At 35.1% G+C, this 9,052-nt stretch overlaps 1 pseudogene; it reads left to right on the top strand.

Annotated features, from left to right (window-relative positions):
• Positions 1 to 6,424: 6,424 nt before the first annotated feature.
• LOC125775389 (uncharacterized) lies at positions 6,425 to 7,836 on the top strand (annotated as a pseudogene).
• Positions 7,837 to 9,052: the final 1,216 nt, after the last annotated feature.

The following is a 9,052-nucleotide window of genomic DNA, read 5'->3' as shown; positions in this document are numbered from 1 at the left end:
AGCGCTCTGATCATGACCTCATACTCGTATAATTTCCACCCCACAATCATTTGTTCCTCAACTTCTGTTTGCTAGCATGCGCCTGTAAGCTTGCGAAAGGTGTAAACAATGTCTAAAGTAAATTTCCACGTATTTAAAATTTTCAACTGATTTGCATCAATTTCTTATACTATTTACTATTAAAATGTGCATTTTCTGCCATTTCTATACTAACTCTGTAGTACAGGTGATGCCTTTCCCATGAAAACACTTCCGTTTTGTTTATGTTTTAATGTAATTTTAGTTTTTTGATGTGTAATGCATTTTTTTTTATTTTTTTTCTGAATTTAGTAACGGAGAGCAAAAATCAACTCAGAAGAATTGGTGATTTGTGATGCTCTTCCATTCAAAGCAATAGCTCCGTATCTAACCGTAGTCGTATCTGCTAGACGCCTTCTACTTTGTAATTCTTTCTTTTGAGTATTGAATTAGAACGTTTGTCGTGATATACATATATGTAGTTTTTGGTTTATTAAGTTCATTAATTTAATATTTTACATATTTCACAACTTTTGAACTCACTTAACTTATTCTAATTAATATCTATTAGTTAAAGTTTACATTTCAATTGTCAGGCAGCGGCTTGTCTGCCCCTCTTGACTACTTCTGTCCTACTATATAGAGAATGATTATTGCTACTATGTTCGACTATACAGTTCGAATATTGTTCGAGTGTTCTTCGAATTAAGCATCTGTTCGTAAGCTTTGGTCAGAGGTGCATTTAAAAGGCACGTCCGCTACGTGTGGACCTTTGACCCATAGGTTCCACTCCCGCATATATGTAGGGATTCTTTCCTTATATAAAGTGAAACATGTTCTTAATTGGTAAAACGACACGTATTTCCTTTATTAGATCCGATTTGCAACTGTATGTTCTCATCCGTCATCAGTAAGCGTTCTGCTTTTTCAGAGTTGCATTCAGTAAGTCTGTCCGGATCGTGTTGTCCGAAATTCTCGCACATATAAAAGGTGCGCAGTTAACAGGAATCTAACGCCCCCTGATGGCGCCATCGGTATGTCGACTGCTACGTTAGAATCTGCTATCTTTACAGATTGTCCAGTGAAAATTTCATGACATTTCAAGTGAAGTTATTACGTTTTAAGTGTCAGTATGTTTGAGTTATCGGTGCGAAAATGAGCTTCGAACAAAAAGCCTATATTAAATTTTGTTTTAAAACCAGCTGACCCGGCAAACTTCGTACAGCCGTAATTTTATTATGTAAATATGTCTTTTGAAAACCGCAAAGTTAATGTTTCAAAATAATGATTACCTCAGCTTCGCATGCGTGATAATGAAATGGAGAAAATAAAACGATTTCTAATCTATTGCAATGCTTTGTAGCGTGCAATGTTTTTAGTTTTTTCTCCTGGAGCAAAAAAGTTATATAGCGCTGACGGGTTGCCGACTCTCGAGCACGCAACGTACCATGCGAAAAACACGGCAATTCGAGGTTTATTCCACACACTTCTAATGATTGACCTTGGGATTTATTAATCGTCATTGCAAATGCAAGGCGCACTGGAAACTGGACACGCTTAAGTTCGAAAGTCTGTTGGCATCAGTGGTATTTTTAGAATAAGCACATCCTCGCCTTTAAACTTTCCTATGATTATTCAATCAAATTGAATTAAAATTGTTTATAATTTTTTTAATGGCTAGTCTTGTTCGTTGCGCAATTTTGGCTGATTGAGATTTCGTAGCATAATTACTACAGAGCCAACCTTGAGCTGTAAATTGTGAGGCGGTAATCCAGGCAAATCCAAAGAATTTAGGAATTCAGTTGGATAATTGACAACTTCCATAGAATCGATGGATTTAAATGAATGTACTTGTCCATCAATTTGACTCTTGAGTTTTTATATTCAAATCATTAACAACCTTATTTTTCGCTGCTAAAATGGCTCGTTCGCTAAACCAAGCATGGTTTTTGTAATTTACACCTATACTTGGGAAAACTTTAAAAATGTGGGGAAACGAAATAAGGACATTGTTAGTGTCAGTTTGAATTTTTCCATTGCCCATGTTTAATAATGCCTTCGAAAAGATTTCCGCCGATACGTCATATTGTAACGCCACTCGCATATTCCTTGTTAATTTGATACTTTTTACGTATTTCCACAAAACTGATATTTTCAAGCAAGCATTTATTTCATCAGCAGCTGTTGATCTGGGAATTACTGGAAGCGTTTGCCGAAAATCTCCAGCCAGTAGAATCATCGCGCCTCCGAAGAGTTTTTGATTGCCACGCAAGAGTCTTAATGTTCTATCGAGTGCCTCTAATGCTCGTTTGTGCGCCATCGTCCAAATTATTAACCTACAATTTTGTTGCACTTTTGCCATTGCAGATGTTTTGGTTATATTGCATGTCGGTTGATCTATTATTTGCAACTTCAATGCCAATTTCAGTGCAGAATGTGCAGTTCGTTCACATTCCAGATGCTTCTACTGCCAGTACTATTTGACTTTGTGCCCGAATGGTATCTAACACAATTAAGGAAGGGCTAAGTTCGGGTGTCACCGAACATTTTTTACTCTCGCATGATAAAGTGGTAATCGAGATTTCATTATCCTTCATTTACATATTTTTATATTTTGCTGTAAAATTAATTAGATTAGTAGTTCCTGAGATATGGTTTTTGGTCCGTAAGTGGGCGATACCACGCCCATTTTCAATTAACAAAAAAAGCCTGGGTGCAGCTTCCTTCTGCCATTTCTTCCGTAAAATTTAGTGTTTCTGACGTTCCTTGTTCGTCGGTTAACGCACTTTTAGTGATTTTTAACATAACCTTTGTATGGGATGTGGGCGTGGTTATTATCCGATTTCTTCCATTTATGGAAATGCCTGAGGGAAACAACTCTATAGAGTTTGGTTGACATAGCTATAGTAGTTTCTGAGATATGTCCAAAAACTTAGTGGGGTGCGGGGCCACGCCCACTTTTCCATAAAAATTACGTTCAAATATGTCCCTCCCTAATGCGATACTTTGAGCTAAATTTCACTTTAATACCTTTATTTGTGGCTTAGTTATGACACTTTATAGGTTTTCGGTTTTCGCCATTTTGTGGGCGTGGCAGTGGGCCGATTTTGCCCATCTTCGAGCTTAATCTTCTTATGGAGCCAAGAAATACGTGTACCAAGTTTCATCTTGATATCTCAATTTTTACTCAAGTTACAGCCTGTACGGATGGACGGACAGACGGACATACAGACATCCGGATTTCAACTCTACTCGTCACCCTGATCACTTTGGTATATAACCCTATATCTGACTGTTTTAGTTTTAGGACTTACAAACAACCGTTATGTGAACAAAACTATAATACTCACCTTAGCAATTTTGTTGCGAGAGTATAATTAATGAAATTAAAAATGTTTTACCAGTTCCACCCAGTGCATCGAGGAAAAAAATTCGCCATTGCCGTCATTTTTTGATTTCATTATTGTATCGTAAGCTGTTTTTTGTTGCAGATTTAAAAGTGGGATTTTATTTTGTACGGATTGACTTAAAGCATTTCTATCGTATAACTAATAACAAACGCAGGTAAAAACATTCGTCGTTTATCAGATGAACTGTGTAAATGCGCCCTAAAGCGCATTTACATTTGCGTACCCCGGTACAAGCTGTTGCATTCCATGTAAAATATTTTGGCATTTCCGAGTAAAACAATGTTTTTGCAAATGGATCACTTGCGCATGTCTCGAACAAACTTGTGAGCATTGTCGCTGGTGGTCTCTCAACTCTTTGCGCTGCGTTTTCTGTTGTGAAATAAACTCTTTGTCCATTTTCCAGGTGAACAGCTAAATGAACTACGATGGGGTGACGTTCGTGTATAGAAAAGGAAAATATTCTCCAAACCGCTACATTGCTGCTAATATATCTTCCCATTTGATATTGTGAAATTTCATCGTTATTAGAAGGTGCAATACCAAATACAGCCATGTCGTTTCCTTTGGTGACGTACTTGCAAACATATTTTATCGACTTCACCGAATTGCAAAACTCAACATTGCAACATTGTTGTTAACTACTACATCCTTATTTGTTATACGTTATTCCTCTGCCGTTATCTTCTACAGAGCGGCGACGATACAGAGGGTAACCATCATTGCCTGTAATTGTATCAGCCGACAAAGCACGCGGATAACGTTTCGCACATTTGTTGTCGATCATACACGGTGATTCATGATTGTGTTCGCCACACGGTCCATGAATCATGTTCTTCTTACTACTTCATACAATTGTGGATCTACTTCGGGATCAGTAGCGTATGATTAAGTCTATTTCACATTCCTACACAATCTCCTGTCTCATTTACACATTTAGGCAGTTCACGATAAGGTGGTTATCGGGTTATGTGGTTATGTGAAGTAAACAACAACAAAATGCGTTATGACAAAATAACCAAAGTTGACCAACCTAGGCCCTTGTTTACAGATTATGTGGTCGTTTGCTTATTTCCAGTATTAGAAAGTCGTTGGAATTTTACTAAATGGCAGCACAAAAAATAAATAAAACTAAGCGAATGGCATTTCCATTTAGAGTTTCTTATTGGAAAATCTGCTATTAACAGCTGTTTTTTGTTTACAATCAGCAAATTATGCAAGATGTCTGCAAATTTTATACAAAGCATATTTTGAACCCTTAAATTTCGGATTATTTAATAAGCACATACCTTCAATAAAAACCATTTCCTGAATAGCAGAACTTACATATTTTAAATTCGATTATTTTGCTTTTTAAACTTTGTTTAGGCATTTTATAAGTTGGAATTTCATTGAACTAAAATTGTAAACAATGAACAGCTGTTTGTGTAAAAATAAGCAAATAACCATACAACATAGGGTGCTCACGGAGCATAGAGGTTATTTTTAATCTAATAATCACATAACCCGATAACCACCTTACCGTGAACAGCCTAATTAATTTGTCTTAAATGCGTTTTTTAATACTTCACTGTTTGAGTTTTTATAATTTTCAAAGATGCAAACCTTGTCCTGACCATAACAAACACATTAAAAAAAGAAATATCAAATTTGGTTCAGCCGTATGAAAGTTATGAGCATACATACAGTTTGGCGATTCATTTTTATTTATATAGATTGGTGAAACTTTTACCGAAACGTTTCAATTGATGAAACAAGTTTATAGCAATTCTTGCCTATCCCGTAGAGTGCACGGGTGGTTTCAACGTTTTCAAAGTGGTCGTGAGGACATAAATGACGATCAACATATGGGCCAATCAAAATCCGTGATCACCGGAAATTCCATCGAAACTGTGCGCGAATCGATCAAAAATCAGCCGAAATCATCATTGAAATTCATGGAAATGGAATTGAACATCCCTAAAACATCAATTTATCGCATTTTGACCGAACATTTGGGCTTAAGAAAGGTGTGTGTACGGTTTGTTTCGCTCAAATTGACTGACGACCAAAAATTCCTCAGACCGATCGACGCTTGTGACCGATTATTTGACCAAAAATCACATTTTAACCATTAACCAGTTCCCGTATTCTCCTGATATGGCACCGTGCGACTTCTTCCTTTTCGGAAAAATGGATTTGTCCATGAAAGGAAAGCGTTATGCAGACGTAGGGGCCATTCAAAAGGCTTGCACCGGCATACTGGTGGCCAGTGTTGCCGTTTTGCTTAGTTGTAAGCAAAAGTGCTTACTTTTTTTCTTAATGTTAAGTTGTGCACTTTTTCCCCATTTTGCTTACTTTATTCATTAGATTTTTTAAATTGAAGTGTATTATTTATTGATTTTAAGTATTTCAAATAAATTTAAATAAGTGACAGCACTGTTCAGCACTGTTAAGCACTTATACATTTCATAGTCATGTTATTGATGCAAGTGGCGGCAATGTAAATTTTTTACTTTTGTATACTGTGCTGCTGTAATTAATAAAGTAGCATTTATGGATAGGTGAGTAAATGTGTAATTCGTAGTGTTAATTTATTTATCAATTACGCTTTAATAGGTATTTGATTAAAAAAAACAAGCAGTCAGAGCCATCGGAAATAATTGTCCCACTATCTGATAGTGAAAGCAGGTTAGTTCTTTGGAAACATTATTATATTCCAAACGCTTATTTTTTTTCATACTTGATAGCGACACTCATGAAGCACAAGCAAAAAAAAAAAACTAAACGAAAGTTTAGGTCAGCTTGGCTAAGTAAATTTCCTTGGCTGCAAGACAACGATGGGTCCAGTTTTGTATAGCCTGCGAAAAGAAAATTGCAAATAACGTGACGTACTTAAACAAGCATTCTAATTTATCCTGCAACTTGCAAAATGTTGAGCGTAAAAAAGATCAAGTGAGCATCGAATCATGCTTGAATGTGGAAAAGCAGCAACTTTCCCAGCAAGTGCGACAAGCTGAACTAACATTGGTCATGTTTTTGATATGTCATAATTTGCCATTTCTGTTGATGGATTCTTTGCCGTCTCTTATTAAAGAATGCTGCCCGGACTCAAAAATTGCAGCTGCTCTTCAAATGGCAAGAACCAAGTCAGCAAATGTAGCGGAAATTTTAGGTAATATATATGCACATTTTCTTCCTCTTTGCACAAGAAAATATTTATTTATTTATTTAGGTAATAAGGCACGAGATAAAATTGTGGATCAATTAAAACAAATAAAATTTTCGCTCATTGTTGATGAAACTACCGACGTATCAACGAAGAAATCATTAGTCTTAATTGCGAGATATTTTAACCATTTGACAAAAAGAATAAGCGACAAATTTTTGGGTTTAATCAGCGTAGTAAATGCAGATGCAACAAGTATATATTCAAGTATTAGAGAATTTTTCAGCGAACAGGGCTTTCCATTAGGGAACATCATAGGTCTCGCCACCGATGGTGCAAATGTAATGGCTTCAGAGGTAAATGGATTAGCAGGAAAGTTTAGAAACGATGTTAATTTGTTTTATTTAAAATGTTCTTGCCATTCACTACATTTATGTTCCGCTTACGCGTGTAAAAAAACTGCCTAGTCAAATTGAACAACTTTGCCGTAATATTTACAAATATTTTGCACACAGTCCACAAAGAATTGAAGAATTTAAAGATTTTCAAGATTATTGTTTGGTGCAGCCACATAAAATATTGGGCATTTCCATGACCAGATGGCTTTTACTGGAAGCAGTCATAAACAGAATAATAGAACAGTGGAATCCATTACAGTTTTATTTTTTAGACTCTGTGTTGGAAGTAAATGGAATCAAAGCCAATGAGATGGCAGTGCAAATGAATGATCCTGAAATCAAAACCTACTTTTTTTTATCATATATCCTCAAAATCATAAATGATCTCAACAGGGAATTTCAATCGGAAAAAGTTCGCTTGCCTTATTTGTATTCCCATCTGGACACGACTTTCAAATTATTATTAAGCAATTTCATGAAAATTGAATATGTAAGCGGTTTGGAATCATTAGCAAATATTAATTTCAACGAAAAAGAAAACTATTTACCAATAGAAGAAATATGCATTGGATCCAAGGCAGAACAACATTTGTAAAAAAATAAACTATCCTTTTCTGATACAGTTAGAATAAAAAATAGCATTTTAAATTTTTATTTGGAGCTGTTGCAGCAAATTAGAAAAAGGTTCGATTTTTCGAGAAATGACCTAAAATTATTATCGATTATTACGCCCAGCAGAGTTTTATCTGATCATCAAACACAAATTGAGCCCTTGTTGTATCAATTTTCCAATTTATTTGAATTTGATGAGGACGTAATTGTACAGCAATGGAAAATATTTAAATTTTCCAAACTCGATTTGAAAAGGGATATGGATATTGAAGATTTTTGGGAACAAGTTTCATACCATAAAGATGGAATGGGCGAACATTGTTTTAAGGATTTGACCAATTTGGTTTGTTATTAAATATAACATTGCCGCACAGCTCAGTAGCTGCTGAACGGCAATTTTCTGAATTAAATCTGATAAAAACGAAATTGAGAAATAAACTCTGCTTAAAAACTATTAATAACATAATGCTGGCCAAAGAACTGTGCACTATTACTTTTTGAAAAAGTAACTTTATTTTGAAACATTTTTTTTAGTTACCTACTTATTTAAAATGTTAATGAATGGTTATCTTTATTTTATTACTTATATTTATAAGCATACGTTTTGTTATTATAAATTAAAGTGAACTTGAAAAAATTTTTGCTTACTTTTTTTCAGTTTGCTTACTTTTTTGAATTTGTATGTTTACAAAAAAAAATTTTTCAGTGGCATCACTGCTGGTGGCCATACCGACCAACGAGCTAAAACACTCGTTCCACATGCCTTAGGACAAAAAGCTGTATTGAAGCAGAAAAAGCCTATTTTGAATAAAATAAATTGATTTTGCCAAAAACCATTTGTTCTGTTTTTTTTTAAGGTCCTGTTTTCTCTGGAACGCACCTGCTATATCCTCAAATACAGATAGACATCTCATCAAATGAAAAATTTTTGTATGACATATTATATAGAAACAGAAAAACGGACGAAGAGCTGGACAGAGATACAGACGGACATAACTAAATCAACTCAGCTCGTCATGCCGATGATTTATATCAGAGCCGCTCAAAATAATACGCAATTTATTTACCAACGCATACAATCACACATTTGATATCTGCCAGCGTATGATTGTGTGCGCGCGCTTGCTTAGTACACTGAGTGAAATCGTGCTATTTGGTTATTTTGTTATTAAAAATTTAGAAAAAAATAAAAAATTATGGTTTTTGATTAAAAAAGCAAATAAGAACAACAATAATTTTAAGTTAATTTTTTTTAACTTTCCATGATTTTTTCCATATCGACTTCAAGATCGTAAGTTTTGATTCTCATTAAGCCCTCTATATGCTTATTCGAAACTGAATTCCTGTATTTTGAGTGTATTTGTGACGCTGGCAGAATTAGCATCATAGCGTACATGCTTCGACTGCATTTGCTTGTCTATACTCTGAGTATAGGCATGAAAAAATGCGCATTGTTTTGAGCGGCTCTG

This window comes from Bactrocera dorsalis, chromosome 1 (assembly GCF_023373825.1).
Source record: "Bactrocera dorsalis isolate Fly_Bdor chromosome 1, ASM2337382v1, whole genome shotgun sequence".
Classification (NCBI taxonomy): domain Eukaryota; kingdom Metazoa; phylum Arthropoda; class Insecta; order Diptera; family Tephritidae; genus Bactrocera; species Bactrocera dorsalis.
The sequence above is the reverse complement of the archived record's forward strand: the minus strand, read 5'-3'. Positions and strand labels throughout refer to the sequence as shown.